Source organism: Salmo salar, chromosome ssa03 (assembly GCF_905237065.1).
Source record: "Salmo salar chromosome ssa03, Ssal_v3.1, whole genome shotgun sequence".
NCBI classification, from domain to species: domain Eukaryota; kingdom Metazoa; phylum Chordata; class Actinopteri; order Salmoniformes; family Salmonidae; genus Salmo; species Salmo salar.
This window is the reverse complement of record NC_059444.1, coordinates 19,949,504-19,965,066: the sequence shown is the minus strand read 5'-3', so window position 1 is coordinate 19,965,066 and position 15,563 is coordinate 19,949,504. Positions and strand designations below refer to the sequence as shown.

At 47.2% G+C, this 15,563-nt stretch overlaps 1 protein-coding gene across 3 annotated transcripts in view; it reads right to left on the bottom strand.

Annotated features, from left to right (window-relative positions):
• The window catches only part of LOC106599529 (ephrin type-B receptor 1), a 334,841-nt gene that overhangs the window by 255,821 nt on the left and 63,457 nt on the right, over positions 1–15,563 (bottom strand). The gene's annotated exons all lie outside the window — the stretch shown is intronic.

Here is a 15,563-nt window from a genome sequence, read left to right as displayed (position 1 = left end):
AATAGAATTCTGTGGATTTAATAGAATTCTGTGGACTTGGCGAATACCCCAGTACTAAATCAGATCAAGAAAATCAATGCAGCATCTAAAAGTTTTAAACTATGTGAGAAAGAAATAGAGAGACTAGACAGACAGAGAGACATAGAGAAAGAGGAGACAAACATTTCAAATATTTCAACACCTCTCATCCACCTCCCTGAACACCTCTCTACACTTACGTTAGGCAAACAACAAACAGCAACTCAACAATTATCCAGATGGAGTCAGTGGTAGGTAGCCTTACTAGCCTCGCTAAACTATGAAAACACTCATTAAGAGAAATATTATCTCAGCCAGCATGTCTGTCATAGTACCACCTGGTCATTTACCGTAGAGAATGATGTAACTGCTATCACCTATCACAGTGGTTCCCAACCTTTTTTGGTTACTGTACCACCAACTGAATTTTGCTCTGCCCGGAGTTCCTCTAAAGTACCCCCTCATGTGTATTTTACCAGTAGCCCTATGGTCTCATGAGTCTTCTCAAGTACCCCTGTGGATGGGCAGAGTACCCCAGGTTGGGAGTCACTGTATCAGACTGGTCATTAGCACAAAAGGTACGCTCTCCCCCTGACTGTAGTGGTGGAAGAGTCAGTGGGATGTCTCTGTTTTTTGTTATTATCTTGTCTGCCCCTTTCCTTTACCCTGTCCAGTGCAGCTTGCTGTTTCTTTGTGCAGCCTACTAGCAACACACTGGCATTCGCCAAAATATACAAAAACAACTCTGCATCTCTGCCCAGCCTGGCAAAAGTGGCCAAAAGGATGCTTAGCATCCCCAGTGGCTCTGCCAGCACGGAGAGAATGTTCTCCACTGCTGGCCTGCTCTCCAGGCACCATCGCATGAGCCTGAAGCCAAAGACTGGCCACTGTAGACTGAGCCTAATGTAAATGGAATCAAATCAAATGTTATTTGTCACATGCGCCGAATACAACAGGTGTAGACCTTACAGTGAAATGCTTACTTACAAGCCCTTAACCAACAATGCAGTTTTAAGAAAAATACCTAAAATAAATAAGAAATAAAAGTAACACCAATTAAAGACCAGCAGTAAAATAACAATAGCAATTGCAATAAGGCCTATATGCACAGTTTATATAGTAAAATGATTTAATACAACGAAATGTTGTTTAAATGTTGAGCGCTTATGTCCATACAATCTATTGTGTCGCACTCGCAAATATAGCCTAAATAATTCATGTTCGTTCCTTCTTTGGCTCCGTCTGACTCCTGACCTATTTAGAGTGTTTATATACTTGAAATGATGAGCACTTCTTACGTTCACCGTTTCATGTTTATTAAAATGGTTTTAATTGAAAAAAAAATATTTAACTAGGCAAGTCATTTAAGAAAAAATTCTTATTTTCAATGACGGCTTACCTCGACCAAACCCTAACCCGGACGATGCTGGGCCAATTGTGCACCGCCCTACAGGACTCCCAATCATGGCTGGTTGTGATACAGCCTGGAATTGAACCAGGGTCTGAAGTGACACCTCTAGCATTAAGATGCAATGCCTTAGACCGCTGCGCCACTCGGGAGCCCAAATCATTCAAAACATATGGTTTGGTTTCAATATTTCAAAACCAAATGGTAGGTCCAGGTAGTCATAAAAATAGATGGGTATTGGTTAAATTGTGATTTTAATGAATGGAGGGAATTTGGAGCGACAGTTCTTTTTCCTGTGAGCGCTGAGCGATTTTTAGCGGACCGTTTGGAAATTGCACAACAAAAACCAAAACAATCCACACCATCAATATTCCATTTAATTCCATTGAATCTATTTGACATGAACCATACGCTCCTGAAGGGATCATGTTGCTACGTTGCTACACCTGCCAACAATACCTTTTGAAAATGTTGCCAACATGTAGAGAAGAAGCATGACTCTGACAATCTACTCAAACCTCATGTTGATTTTGGAGAGGTCTCATGATAATTGAACTATAGAGGTTAACCTCAGTTTGCCCCTCTCGTTACTGCAACCACACAGCAGTTTCTGCTCAAACTGACACACACACACATACACACACAAAAAAATACATGGGCATACGCACACACAAACAGGGCTAATCCTAAAGCACATTGTGTTAAGCTGTAGGGCTGTAAGGGGCAGTGAGCCGTGCTTGATGGGATGTCCTGGGTGAGTTACAGTGTCTTTGTTACGACCAGAGCAGGAAAGCAGGAAATAGTTCTGAGTAAACACACTGATGCCATCTCAATTATCTCTTCTCTCACCGCAGGCCTGTTTGGCCTTTGATTGAAACAATGAGGATCATCATTAGTAATGTGTGTGTGTGTGTGTGTGTGTGTGTGTGTGTGTGTGTGTGTGTGTGTGTGTGTGCGTCTATGTGAGTATGAAGTATATCAGCGAGAAAGACAAAGTCAAAGGGAGTGGACAGGGTGTTATAGGAGTGTGCATGTCTCAGACCACCCTGTGATTTGCTTGGCTGGGTTTCATAGTGACACTGAGGGTAAGAGGGTTAAGAGAGAGATGCATCTAACTGCCGTTCCCTGTCACAGTCACACTGCTGTACTGATTACTATCACATGGCATGGAGGGCCTGCGGGCATGGAGGAGGGAGAGAGATACTGAGTGAGATAATAGGAGAGAGAGAGAGAGAGAGAGAGAGAGAGAGAGAGAGAGAGAGAGAGAGATGGAAAGAAGTAGAGAGATAATCTTTCACTTGAGTTAACGTTACAAGCACTCTTTCTCTCTCCATCTCTCTTGCTCAGTCTCCATCTCTCTCTCTCTCTCTCTCTCCATCTTTCTCCATCTCTCTCTCTCTCTCCATCTTTCTCCATCTCTCTCTCTCCATCTTTCTCCATCTCTCTCTCTCCGTCTTTCTCCATCTCTCTCTCTCTCCATCTTTCTCCATCTCTCTCTCATCTTTCTCCATCTCTCTCTCTTCATCTTTCTCCATCTCTCTCTCTCCATCTTTCTCCATCTCTCTCCATCTTTCTCTCTCCATCTTTCTCTATCTCTCTCTCTCCATCTTTCTCCATCTTTATCTCTCTCTCTCTCTCTCTCTCTCTCCATCTTTCTCTATCTCTCTCCATCTCTCTCTCTCTCTCTCCATCTTTCTCTATGTCTCTCCATCTTTCTCTATCTCTCTCCATCTCGCTCGCTCTCTCTCTCTCTCTCCATCTTTCTCTATCTCTCTCCATCTCTCTCTCTCTCTCTCTCCATCTTTCTCCATCTCTCTCTCTCTCTCCATCTTTCTCTATCTCTCTCCATCTCTCTATCTCTCTCTCCATCTTTCTCTATCTCTCTCTCTCCATCTTTCTCTATCTCCTTCTCTCTCTCTCTCTCTCTCCATCTCTCTCTCTCTCTCCATCTTTCTCTATCTCTCTCCATCTCTCTATCTCTCTCTCCATCTTTCTCTATCTCTCTCTCTCCATCTTTCTCTATCTCCTTCTCTCTCTCTCTCTCTCTCCATCTCTCTCTCTATCTCTCCCCATCTTTCTCTATCTCTCTCCATCTTTCTCTATCTCTCTCCATCTCTCTCTCTCTTTCTCTCTCTCTCTCTCCATCTTTCTCTATCTCTCTCCATCTTTCTCTCTCTCCATCTTTCTCTATCTCTCTCTTTCTCTCTCTCTCCATCTTTCTCTATCTCTCTCCATCTCTCTCTCTCTCCATCTTTCTCCATCTCTATCTCTCTCTCTCCATCTCTCTCTCTCTCTCCATCTTTCTCTATCTCTCTCTCTCCATCTTTCTCTATCTCTCTCTCTCCATCTTTCTCTCTCTCTCTACATCTTTCTCTCTCTCTCTCCATCTTTCTCTATCTCTCTCCATCTCTCTCTTTCAAACACAACAACAACAAGTGTTTTTACTCCCAGAAGAAAGCTACTGGTCCAGACTGATACCAAACTGAACTAGACTTCCCAGCTGCTCATCCTGCCACTTCCATTGGCAGAGCTTCTGAGTGTGGCTTATAACTTTGGGTGGTAGAGAGAGAGAGAGAGAGGGGGGTCTGGAGTAAAAGAGGTGAAGGAGAAAGAACAGAGGGAGAGAAAAGGAGAGAGAGTAATTTAAAGAGGATAGAGAGCAGAAACTAATACAGAAAACTGATCCACAGGCAGATTACAAGAACTCACAAAAACATAATCACTACTGTCACCGTTGGTTCCTCTCAAGAATTACAGAAGGCAACCAATGTATCACCAAGCGTAATGAAACAGCCTCCTCTGTACTGTATTCAATCTCATTAAACCTTGTTGTTAACCATGTTTCGATGCACCACAAAATTGACTTGAGCCTCTTTTTATAATTTTCTTACCAGCTGAGAACAGGGCCTTGAGCGTCTAGGCTGTTGGGACCTCGCTCGCCTTCAATTTCTGTTCAGGCAGTAAATGGACAACCTCTAATAACCTTGAACGTCAGCGGAGACTGAATTTCAATAAGAGTGGAATTATCGCCATGGCTCGTGGGGCCTAGGACGCGCTAAGCCCAAATTGTGTGTGCTGCTTAGACAATGTAACAGTCATATGTAGGTGTGAGTGAGTCACCCGGTAGAACGACACGTTTTCACACACAGTCACAATGCTCTCAGTGGAATAGTTTGTCGAAGAAGTGGGTGAGTTGAGATGTAGTGTTGTAGTGTGTGTGTGTGTGTGTGTGTGTGTGTGTGTGTGTGTGTGTGTGTGTGTGTGTGTGTGTGTGTGTGTGTGTGTGTGTGTGTGTGTGTGTGTGTGTGTGTGTGTGTGTGTGTGTGTGTGTGTGTGTGTGTGTGTAAGAGCACTTGGCCAATGAAGTGTGATATAGGTAATTGCTGTAGGCCTGTGTGGTGTATTCTCAGACCTAACGCTTTGTGTACCAGTGGGACTATGTGGCTAAAACAGTGTGAATGAGAGAGAGACCACAGTTAGGACTATACACCCTGGATACCCTAACCATGACAGGAGTGTGTGTGTGTCATACTACCTCAGGGACCTTGTTAGCTCCAGTACACCATCCCAACCCTCTACAACCTACATTCATTCACTCACACACACACACACACACACACACACACACACACACACACACACACACACACACACACACACACACACACACACACACACACACACACACACACACACACACACGAACAGAAACACATACACACGCACACACAAACTCAGGGGTACTGTTGACATCACCCCAAGAGACCTCTCTCCTAACCATAACACACATATATGTCTTACAGGGTCCCAGTCCAGTCCACTGCAGCAACCAAAGACCCATCTGTAACCCCACAGAAACATACCAGGACATGCCATCCTACAAACAGGTAGAGGAGAGGAAGGGGGGTAGAGGAGAGGGAGGGGGAGGTAGAGGAAAGGGAGGGGGAGGTAGAGGAAAGGGAGGGAGAGGTAGAGGGGGAGGTAGAGGAGAGGGAGGTAGAGGGGGAGGTAGAGAGAGAGGTAGAGGAGAGGGAGGGGGAGGTAGAGAGAGAGGGGAAGGTAGATAGAGAGGGGAAGGTAGAGAGAGAGGTAGAGGAGAGGGAGGGGGAGGTAGAGGGGGAGGTAGAGAGAGAGGGGAAGGTAGAGAGAGAGGGAGGGGCAGGTAGAGAGGGGAGGTATAGAGAGAGGAGAAGGTAGAGAGAGAGGTAGAGGAGAGGGAGGGGGAGGTAGAGAGAGAGGTAGAGGAGAGGGAGGGGGAGGTAGAGGGGGGAGGTAGAGGAGAGGGAGGGGGAGGTGGGGGGGTAGAGAGAGAGGGGAAGGTAGAGAGAGAGGTAGAGGAGAGGGAGGGGGAGGTAGAGGGGGAGGTAGAGGAGAGGGAGGGGGGTAGAGAGAGAGGGGAAGGTAGAAAGAAAGGTAGAGGAGAGGGAGGGGGAGGTAGAGGGGGAGGTAGAGGAGAGGGAGGGGGAGGTGGGGGGGTAGAGAGAGAGGGGGAAGGTAGAGAGAGGTAGAGGAGAGGGAGGGGGAGGTGGAGGGGGAGGTAGAGAGAGAGGGGAAGGTAGAGAGAGAGGTAGAGGAGAGGGAGGTAGAGGGGAAGGTAGAGTAGAAAGACAAGCTTCACACACCTGAGACGAGAGAGAACGGGTGAGAGAGGGATGAAAATAAAGTCCAGAGAAGAAAGGGAATAAGAGAGAGAAAGAACGGGTGAGAGAGAGAGAGCCAGAGAGAGAGAGAGAGAGAGAGAGAGAGAGAGAGAGAGAGAGAGAGAGAGATGAGATAGATAGATAGAGATAGATAGATAGATAGATAGATAGATAGATAGATAGATAGATAGATAGATAGATAGATAGATAGATAGATAGATAGATAGATAGATAGATAGATAGATAGATAGATAGATAGATAGATAGATAGATAGATAGATAGATAGATAGATAGATAGATAGATAGATAGATAGATAGATAGATAGAGAAATGGGGAGACAGAGATAAGACATAGAGATACAAGAGCATAGGAAGAAGAGGCAATTTCCTACCTGCATTTGTTTAGTGCCTAAACCTGGTTCTATCTACCATGCTGTCATGGGATGCAAGCTACATATTCCCCAGGGGTAGTATTATCTAGGATGTGTTCCACCTGTAGTTTACATTACAAATGTTACACTGATACGGATAGAAAGTACCTTGTGATATTTGCTCAAAGTACAAGCTAGGAGAATTGCTTTCTGTTCTGTGGTGTTATAGTGTAACTTAAACATAGACACACACAAAGACCCACATTCATCCGTCTCTCTACACAAACACACAAACACACTAGGGTTCAGCGGTATCCAGATTTTCATACGGTCATACCGTTTCTGTACCATACAGGGGTATATGGTATTACCGGAAGTGCACACAAGGGGTGCTACTGGCGCACAAGACATTTAGGCAACAAGAATCTTGATCCAGGAGGGAACCAGTCTTTTTAGAGAAAATTCCACTCCTTGCCAATTCAATGTCATTGCCAAAGAGACTGACATTTCGGCAATCTCAACATTAAATATGCAGCTGGATATAAGGTGGAGATGCTCATTGATTGAAAGGCCAGTCTCTTTGGCAATGACAAGGAGTGGAATGTGTAGCCACTTAGCTAGAAGGTTAGCAAACCAAAAGCAAAGCTGGAGCCTGAGCTGTATATCATATATTGAATACATCTTATATTTCTTATAGTTTTGTTACGGTATTGAAAATCATACCGTTGGTATATCGAAATGGTATGAAAGGTATATCGCCCAAGCCTACCACACACACACACACACCACACACACTTTCTCTCTCACACACACACTCATAGTCTGCTAATGGACTCCTGAGGGTCGATGTTCCCTCAGCACCAGCAGGGCCGTGTCGTACACGCCAAGGAGCTTACAGCTGTATCAGGAGACTGAGAAGCTGAGAAGAGCTGTGTGGGTGTGTGGGTTTATGCGTGCATGCGTGTGTGTGTGGGGGCTTCTGTGTCCATTTATGTGTGTTGGTGTGTGGCTATACACTGAGTGGCTCTCAGGTGTGACGAGAAACAGCTCGGAAGGAGCAGGTCGACGGCGATGCATGTTTAACGAGGCTGCACAGCAGCGTTTGTAGTGTCGGTGTTGTAAAATGCCGCGCGAGGTGTCACACTTTGATTCCGGTAGTACACATCAGACCAGGCAGCTACAGCAGCAGGTGTAGTGGAGGGAACCGTTACCTCGAAGCCCCTGGTTTCCTCTTTGTTCCCTTTGACTGGGAGAGGTTAAACGTGAGGTGTTTCACACAGGGAAACAAATCCAGAAGATAAGGGCTCTTCGGCTCATCTTTAGATCCACAATAAAGGCTCAGTTTCTCCTCAACCCATGGAAAACAATGGGCATCCCAGCAACCGCTAAACAACAACAACAATTACGCAAAATGGGATAAAAAAGGGATTAAAAAAATAATTCATAACAAATGGCTATGACTAGGTTTTGGCAGCCGGGTCCTACACACTCCCACTCCAAGCTGACACGGGTGCCTTTGGATATTGCCTGAGTGCAGACGGTTAGCATTGGCTTTGCTACAGCTCTGTGGGCAACAGGAGCCTGGGAGAAAGCTGCTCAGCTCTGCTCCGCTTGTTACAGTCTCAGATGACAGCCGTGGCATTTAGGTCTGTGTTCTGGGCCAGACCTCAAGCACTACTGGGGGCTGTTCCCTACACTGATCAGCTAAATCAGCTGTTTGTTTGTTTGTGTGCGTGACCGTGTGCATGTGTGTGTGAGTGTGTTGAATACAGATCAGAGAGAAAGCAGCGTAGAAAATGAAACAATCCAGAGGCTTGGAATGCATCAAATCAAGAAACACGAAACAGGAAACCATAAAAGGAAGCATCCAGAAAACACATCAAACAGAATGCCTCTACAACAATAAACACCTTCCACTTCTCTAACAAGCTGATAGCATACGAAGCCTCTGAAGACTATGGACGGCATACAGCATGAACACAAGTACAGTAATGCCAATTGAAAATCCACTTCACTGAACCGCCAATCTGTCCCTCGACCCAGAACCGGCAGATTGAATGGGTCCTGAGTGAACAGTGTCATGGCAGCTAGGCCTATATGACCTCGTCAAGTCAGCCGCTCACCCTGAGTAGAGAGTCTACCACAGGTGAGATAAACACACGCTCCATTTTACATATTACCCATCAGTTAGCGAGACAGGGCGACGAGATAAAGAAACCCACACCCATTGAGAGTGTGAAAACAAATGCTCCAGTCTGCATCGTCACAAATGGAGCACTGTGCAGGTATTTTGGCAAGTGTAAGCAGGCGGGCAGACACGGGTAGACGCACACAAACACACTGGTAAGGATGCACACACAGATTCAAACACACACACACAGATACAGACACACACACAGATACAGACACACACACACACACACACACACGCAGGCACACACACACACACACACACACACACACACACACACACACACACACACACACACACACACACACACACACACACACACACACACACACACACACACACACACACACACACATACACAGGGATTTCATCCAGTGTGAGATCTGCAGATGTGTCAGCTAGCTAACTGACTGATGAGCTGGCTCCAGCATGCCTCGACGCCACCACACACCCTCTCATTCTCTCTGCTTTCGCCCTCTTTTTTCTCTCATTTATCCCTCCATTCGAACTCCGAGCGCACACGGATCATCTGCAGAAAGCCACAAATAAGGCAATATCCACTGACTTGCTTATAAGCCACAAATCCTTGCGAAATATCCCGCCTACCAATACGGGGCTTATCAGAAAACAAATACGCTAATCTGAAAATCCCGGAGCGAGGGAATTTCGGTGTTAAACTCCAACTGAGCACTGGCGCGTGTTCATTTGGCACCAAAAGGGAGAAAACTGACTGAAACGGGGAAGGACAACCAGAATAATAAATACTTGTTTTCATTTTCTGTTGCAAAACCTTTTGCTACGGTGTGCACTAATGAATATGACCCTGTATTCAGTTGAATGCCTTCCCATGTACTGAGTCTGTCACTTGCTACAATGAAGGGAGGAAAAGAGAAACGGAACTAAAACTGTTGCCAGAGAGTTGATTTTTCTTTCTTAAAAAGGGGGCTTCATTTTAGAGGGAGTGATGGTGTCATGGTGATGGAAGCTAGCATCCAACTGGCATTTCATGTTAGCGAATGACTGGAGCCGGGCAGGGATGGCAGGGCACACACACACGCGCACACACACACACACACACACACACACACACACACACACACACACACACACACACACACACACACACACACACACACACACACACACACAGGAGGAGATGTGGGGGCAACAGAGGCTTAGCTAGTAGATGTGTTTGGACTGGAACCAGATGGTAGGCTCAGTAGGCTCAGCTCAGCGGTACAGACCAGAGGTGAACTGCTCTCTCCTCAGGATGCCTGGCCCAGAAACACTGACCCACAGCCTGACCCAGACACAGAGATGAGGGGCAGAACAGAACTGAAACAAATTACAGAACAGCCACCTTTCACCTCCTGTTTACTCTCTTCTCCTCTCATCTCCTCTCTCCTCTCATCCCCTCTCTCCTCTCATCTCCTCTCTCCTCTCATCCCCTCTCTCCCCTCATCTCCCTTCTCCTCTTATCCCCTCTCTCCTCTCATCCCCTCTCATCCCCTCTCTCCTCTCCTCTCCTCACCCCACATCTCTCCTCTCATCCCCTCTCTCCTCTCATCTCCTCTCTCCTCTCATCCCCTCTCTCCCCTCATCTCCCTTCTCCTCTCATCCCCTTTCTCCTCTCATCTCCTCTCTCCTCTCCTCACCCCACATCTCTCCTCTCCTCACCCCACATCTCTCCTCTCCTCCACCATCTCTCTACTTCTCTCCACCTCTCTAAGTAAAGCCCATTAAGTCCGTCTCTGTTAAGTCCTGCTGGTATATTCCCAGTCACACCATGCTGCCCGGCGACAGCGGTCTGAAGGATTCTCATTGGTCAGATTAACCTTTGTACTGACCTCAGATCTATTTTTCAGTGAAAGTTTGGTCCCTGACTGGGCTAGAGCCGTGACAGATGGCTAGTAAAAGTCATGTCAGCACTCCACTGTGTGTTTGTGTAGAGTGGGAAGGGTGGATTTGTGTGTGCGTGTGTGCGTGTGTGCGTGCGCACGCATTCCTGCATGCATGTGCGTTCATGTGTGCATTTGCTATAAGTGTGTGCATGTGAGGGTGTGCGCATGCGTTCATACGTGTGTGCACGTGAGTGTGTGTGTGGGTGTGTGTGTTTGTGTATGTCTATTGGGGGGTTATTAGCTAAGTGAAACTCAAAGCTAGTGAACATGTGACTCCTACATTCCCGCTGCTACAGTCCTGTGGTACCCATTACATTTACTAGAGGAAAAGGTTATATGTCATATTTCATGGAAGGAGTGTAGCCAACTGGAGAAAAAAAGATGTCTCCATAGCCAGAGAAAATGGTTTGAAACTGAGAAAGATTGGCTTAAGTGTCACGTCCTGGCCAGTATAAAGGTTAATTAGTATTGTAGTTTGGTCAGGACGTGGCAGAGGGTATTCGTTTTATGTGGTTCGGGGTGGTGTGTTTGTTGAAGGGGCATTTGATTTAGTATTCCGGGGTTTTTGGGCACTGTTTGGTTTCCATGTATTCTATGTTTAGTCTAGTATGTCTGTTTCTATGTTTGGTTAATTGGGGTTGGGACTCTCAGTTGAAGGCAGGTGTTCTCTATCTGCCTTTGATAGAGAGTCCCATATATTAGGGTGTGTTTGTGTTTGTTATTTGTGGGTGATTATTCTGTGTTTAGCCTTGTGCCTTACCAGACAGTTTTTTGTCGATCGTTCGTTCTTTGTTATTTTGGTGTTCATTTTGTATTTATTAAAAAGCAAGATGAGCATACACATACCTGCTGCGTTTTGGTCCTCCATTTCCAACGACAAGCGTGACAGAATCACCCACCAACTATGGACCAAGCAGCAGAAGAAGGAGCAGAGGGACTTCGAGTTGGACTGGCGGGAGAAGTGGACCTGGGAGGAAGTTCTGGACGGGGCCGGACGCACAGTCCGGTGCGCGTTATTCCAGCCCCTCGCAGGTGCCGTGCTAGAGCGGGCATCCAGCCTGGTAGGAGGATGCCTGCGCAGCGCATCTGGTCGCCGGTACGCCTCCGAGGACCAGGCTACCCAACTCCCGCTCTGCGCACGGCTGCCATCGGGCCCCTGCGCAGCCCAGTCTGCCCTGTACGAGCACCCCGCTCGTACAGGGCTACTAGTTCCATCCAGCCAAGGCGGGTTGTGCAGGAGGTAAGATCTAGACCGACTGTGCGCCTCCATAGCCCTGGGTTTTCAGCTCCTGTCTCTCGTGCGGACCCGGAAGTGCGTCAACCCAGTCCGACTCGTCCTGTCCCCGCTCCCCGCACTAGCCTGGAGGTGCGTGTTCATAATCTGGTAAGCCCAGTACCAGCACCACGCACCAGGCTACAAGTGCGTAAACCCAGCCACGCCAGTCAACAGTCGTCATCAGAGCTGCCCGCCAGTCAACAGTCGTCATCAGAGCTGCCCGCCAGTCAACAGTCGTCATCAGAGCTGCCCGCCAGTCAACAGTCGTCATCAGAGCTGCCCGCCAGTCAACAGTCGTCATCAGAGCTGCCCGCCAGTCAACAGTCGTCATCAGAGCTGCCCGCCAGTCAACAGTCGTCATCAGAGCTGCCCGCCAGTCAACAGTCGTCATCAGAGCTGCCCGCCAGTCAACAGTCGTCAGAGCTGCCCGCCAGTCAACAGTCGTCAGAGCTGCCCGCCAGTCAACAGTCGTCAGAGCTGCCCGCCAGTCAACAGTCGCCAGAGAGGTCAGACTGCGCTGAACTGCCGGAGTGGCCAGACTGCGCTGAACTGCCGGAGTGGCCAGACTGCCCTGAACTGCCGGAGTGGCCAGACTGCCCTGAACTGCCGGAGTGGCCAGACTGCCCTGAACTGCCGGAGTGGCCAGACTGCCCAGACTGTCCCGAGTGGCCAGACTGCCCAGACTGTCCCGAGTTGCCAGACTGCCCAGACTGTCCCGAGTTGCCAGACTGCCCAGACTGTCCCGAGTTGCCAGACTGCCCAGACTGTCCCGAGTTGCCAGACTGCCCAGACTGTCCCGAGTTGCCAGACTGCCCCGACTGCCCCCGGCGATGCCAGACTGGCCCGACTGCCCCCGGCGTGCCAGACTGGCCCGACTGCCCCCGGCGATGCCAGACTGGCCCGACTGCCCCCGGCGATGCCAGACTGGCCCGACTGCCCCCGGCGATGCCAGACTGCCCCGACTGCCCCCCGGCGATGCCAGACTGGCCCGACTGCCCCCCGGCGATGCCCGACTGCCCCCCGGCGATGCCAGAGTGGCCCGACAGCCTGGAACGGCCGGAACCAGAGCCACCTCCAGATATAGGTGGGTTGGGGAGGGGGGGTGTAGCACAGTGCCGTCGTTGACGGCAGCCACCCTCCCTTCCCTCCCTTTAGTAGGGGGGAATTTTGGTTTAGTTGTTTGGGGTTGATGTTTTTTGTTTTTTGTTTTAAGGTGCTTCCGGGGTTAGCACCTTTAAGGGGGGAGTACTGTCACGTCCTGGCCAGTATAAAGGTTAATTAGTATTGTAGTTTGGTCAGGACGTGGCAGAGGGTATTCGTTTTATGTGGTTCGGGGTGGTGTGTTTGTTGAAGGGGCATTTGATTTAGTATTCCGGGGTTTTTGGGCACTGTTTGGTTTCCATGTATTCTATGTTTAGTCTAGTATGTCTGTTTCTATGTTTGGTTAATTGGGGTTGGGACTCTCAGTTGAAGGCAGGTGTTCTCTATCTGCCTTTGATTGAGAGTCCCATATATTAGGGTGTGTTTGTGTTTGTTATTTGTGGGTGATTATTCTGTGTTTAGCCTTGTGCCTTACCAGACAGTTTTTTGTCGATCGTTCGTTCTTTGTTATTTTGGTGTTCATTTTGTATTTATTAAAAAGCAAGATGAGCATACACATACCTGCTGCGTTTTGCAACGACAAGCGTGACATTAAGACAGAGTATGAATTAAGACCACTTGAATGAAAAGCTAGAAACACTGAGACTGTTGGTCTTCCTTGAACCTTAACCCGAAGAGCAATGTAAACCTGCGTTATTGACCCCAATGACCCCAAGCAGTCTGCTAGCAGGATTATATACAGTAACAACTGCACTAGATAAGCAATTGGCTCTGAGCTGTAATCCATTGTTCCAGAAATCAATACTGTGCAGTCTTATCGAGCTTATCAACAGCATAAACGCAGTCCTATTCACTTACAGCAATCATACAGCTTCACAATCACTCCGGCGCTAAAACAATTACAGTTTACAGCGCTTTAATCATGAAATAAATGACTACAGAGCCTTTTGGAAAGGTAGTTTCAAGAGTAGTCTAACGGAGAGAGTGTCGTATAACAATTTAGCTGAGGTATTGGCCTTTACATTTTGCCGTGTTCATTTTGCCGTTGAGCCACAATGGAGACCTAATTTCCCATTGCAGAGAATGGGGCAAGGGCTTCGTTTAACATTCCAGTTGCGCTGCCTCAGCTCCAATCTGCCGACAGTAGTTGAAATGACTTACAAGGCAGAGGCTGGAGGAGCGGCAGCCACGTCTCTTTCTGTCCCATTGTGCTTGGTGAATAACACGGCTAGCCAGATAGCAGCAACACAAAGAAACAGGAAAAGGCCATTGGAGAGCTTAATTTGACAGTGCGCCGGCAACCCGTGTCTCTCCCTCTCCTTCTCTCTCTCTCTCTACCTTTCTCTCTGCATCTGTCTCTCCTCTCTCAGTCCTCACCTCTCTAGGAGCATTCAATGTCAGGACAGCCCAGAAATATGTTGGGTGTCCTAGATTGTTCTGGCAATTCTCACATAAAAACTTCATTGGGAGGAAGAATGTTTGACATGCTTTATACATTTGTATCACTTTTTTAAAAATAAAATCATAATGAAAATGGCCATTTCAGTCCATTTTTAGACAAATATATTCATTAAGATTTGTCACTTCCTCCCACCTGAAGTCCCCCTGACTCGCTCCCTCTCTCTCAATTCAATAGAAACACAGACTGTTCTCTTCTTCAACTACAATAGAAACACACATCCCTTTCTCTTCTTCAACTACAATAGAAACACATCCCTTTCTCTTCTTCAACTACAATAGAAACACAGCCCGTTCTCTTCTTCAACTACAATAGAAACACAGCCCTTTCTCTTCTTCAACTACAATAGAAACACAGCCCGTTCTCTTCTTCAACTACAATAGAAACACAGCCCTTTCTCTTCTACAACTACAATAGAAGCACACAGCCCGTTCTCTTCTTCAACTACAATAGAAACACAGCCCTTTCTCTTCTTCAACTACAATAGAAGCACACAGCCCTTTCTCTTCTTCAACTACAATAGAAACACAGCCCTTTCTCTTCTTCAACTACAATAGAAGCACAGCCCGTTCTCTTCTTCAACTACAATAGAAGCACACAGCCCTTTCTCTTCTTCAACTACAATAGAAACACAGCCCTTTCTCTTCTTCAACTACAATAGAAACACAGCCCGTTCTCTTCTTCAACTACAATAGAAGCACACAGCCCTTTCTCTTCTTCAACTACAATAGAAACACAGCCCGTTCTCTTCTTCAACTACAATAGAAACACAGCCCGTTCTCTTCTTCAACTACAATAGAAGCACACAGCCCTTTCTCTTCTTCAACTACAATAGAAACACAGCCCGTTCTCTTCTTCAACTACAATAGAAACACACAGCCCGTTCTCTTCTTCAACTACAATAGAAACACACAGCCCTTTCTCTTCTTCAACTACAATAGAAACACAGCCCGTTCTCTTCTTCAACTACAATAGAAACACACAGCCCGTTCTCTTCTTCAAATACAATAGAAGCACACAGCCCGTTCTCTTCTTCAACTACAATAGAAACACAGCCCGTTCTCTTCTTCAACTACAATAGAAACACACAGCCCGTTCTCTTCTTCAACTACAATAGAAGCACACAGCCCGTTCTCTTCTTCAACTACAATAGAAACACCGCTCTTTCTCTTCTTCAACTACAATAGAAACACAGCC